Genomic DNA, 2093 nt, shown 5'->3' on the forward strand with positions numbered 1-2093 from the left:
CTTCATACTCACAGGTCTTCCCTGATAGGGGCAGACTTTTTACAACATGTCAGAGAGCAGGTGGGTAAAGGTCTGCAGGTATCCATGTAGAGGAGATAGGGAGGGTTGGAATTCTGTAACCTGACTCACGTTGCCTCTCGTGGGGGAAAAAGGCCAAGAGTGTCACTCAGATGGGACCCCTATGTATGTGAATAAGGTCCCGGGGTCGCTGTAGCAAATTATCACAAACCAGATGGTTGCAAATAACAGAAAGGTACTCTATCACAGTTCTAGAGGCCAAAAGTCACAAATCAAAGTGTAGGTAAGGCCATGCTCTGGTGGAAGACTCTACTTCTCTGCTCTTCTCAGTGTTCCTGCGCTTGTGGCTGCATGCCTCCAATTTCTGCCTCTGTCTTCACATGGTCTTCCCCTCCTGTACGTGTGTCGTACACATCCTCTTCTTACTCTTACATGGACATTGGCTATTAGATTTGGGCCCAAGTCGGGTCCCGGCAGCAGCGGCAGCACCATCCTGTTCTCTGGCTCTCCTCACCATCTCTCCTCATCACTTCTAGAAACTTGGCCTCTGGTGTGGCTGTCTCTGATGGCGTCATCAAGGTGTTCAATGACATGAAGGTGCGCTAGTCTTCCACACCAGAAGAGGTGAAGAAGCACAAGAAGGTGGTGCTCTCTTCTGCTTGAGTGAGGACAAGAAGAACATCATCCTGGAGGAGGGTAAGGAGATCCTGGTAGGTGATGTGGGCCAGAATGTCGATGACCCGTACGCCACCTTTGTCAAGACGCTGCCAGACAAGGACTGCTGCTATGCCCTCTATGACGCAACCTATGAGACCAAGGAGAGCAAGAAGGAGGACCTGGTGTTTATCTTCTGGGCTCCTGAGTGTGCACCCCTTAAGAGTAAAATGATTTATGCCAGCTCCAAGGATGCCATCAAGAAGAAACTGACAGGAATCAAACATGAATTACAAGCAAACTGCTACGAGGAGGTCAAGGATCGCTGCACCCTCGCAGAGAAACTGGGGGGCAGTACTGTCATCTCCCTGGAGGGCAAGCCTTTGTGAGGATATTCTGGCCCCCTGCCTGGAACATCTGACAGCCCCAGACCTGCTCTCAGGGTTTACAGGCTGCCCCCTTCCTGCCAGACCGGAGGGACTGAGGGGATCCCAGCAGGGGGAGGGCAATCCTTTCACCTCAGTTGCCAAACAGCCCCTCACCCCCTGGATTTCACTCCCTCCATCCCTGAGGGTTCTGGCCTTCCCAAACCACTTTTGATCTTGATTCCACTTGGGTTGAAGCAGACCAAGTTCCCACCGGAACCCCAGTTTGGGGGGAGCCTGTGTTTTTTTTTTTTTTTAACAAACCCTCACTCGCCACCTGTTCCTCTCCCTTGCCATGCTGCCAACTTCTAACTGCATAATGACTCTGTGCTTGTCTGTTTAGTACTGTGTACAAATGGAATGTTGTGGAGATGATCCATCCCCAAGCCGGCTGGTTCCTCTCCCTTTTCCCTTGGTCATGGCCATTCATGGAAGCAGGACCAGTAAGGACCTTCGATTAAAAAACAACAAAAAAAGACAATTAAAAAAAAAGATTTGGGCCCACTCAGATAATCTAGTATGATGTCATCTTGAGATTCTTAACTTAATTGCATGGCAAAGACCTTTTATTTTAACCAAAGAAGGTCACATTCATACATTTTGGAGATTGGGACATGGGCATATCTTCTTAGAGGACATCATTCAACATACTACACTATAAAAACATGAAGAGTGTTCTTTCTCAGCAGTGCAGATATCAGGTTCATCCTGGTAACCCTCCTCCCCTTGCTGGTAACCCTCTAACCTCAGCAATCTACCCTCTTGGCAGCAGTCAGATGTGGTGCCCTTGAGTCACAAGAAGATCCCAGGCAGTCTGCCTACATAATCAGTAGTAATCACCAACTGCCCTGTCCTTTTTCTTTTTGCTTGCATGTATTTTAAGTAAATGTTTGAAATGATTCCTTGGTGAGTCCTTCCCTTGTCAACCACCCTTGGAATGATGAGAACTAGGGCTTTAATAGAAAAGAAGAAAAATTATATTTTAATGCTCCAGAA

General features: G+C 48.0%; 1 pseudogene; it reads left to right on the forward strand.

Moving 5' to 3' along the window:
- The first annotated feature begins 594 nt into the window (after window positions 1-594).
- Window positions 595-1061, forward strand: LOC103252968 (annotated as a pseudogene).
- The last annotated feature ends 1032 nt before the right edge of the window (window positions 1062-2093 follow it).

Source organism: Carlito syrichta, unplaced genomic scaffold (genome assembly GCF_000164805.1).
Source record: "Carlito syrichta isolate Samal-C Ts95f unplaced genomic scaffold, Tarsius_syrichta-2.0.1 Scaffold186901, whole genome shotgun sequence".
Lineage (NCBI taxonomy): Eukaryota > Metazoa > Chordata > Mammalia > Primates > Tarsiidae > Carlito > Carlito syrichta.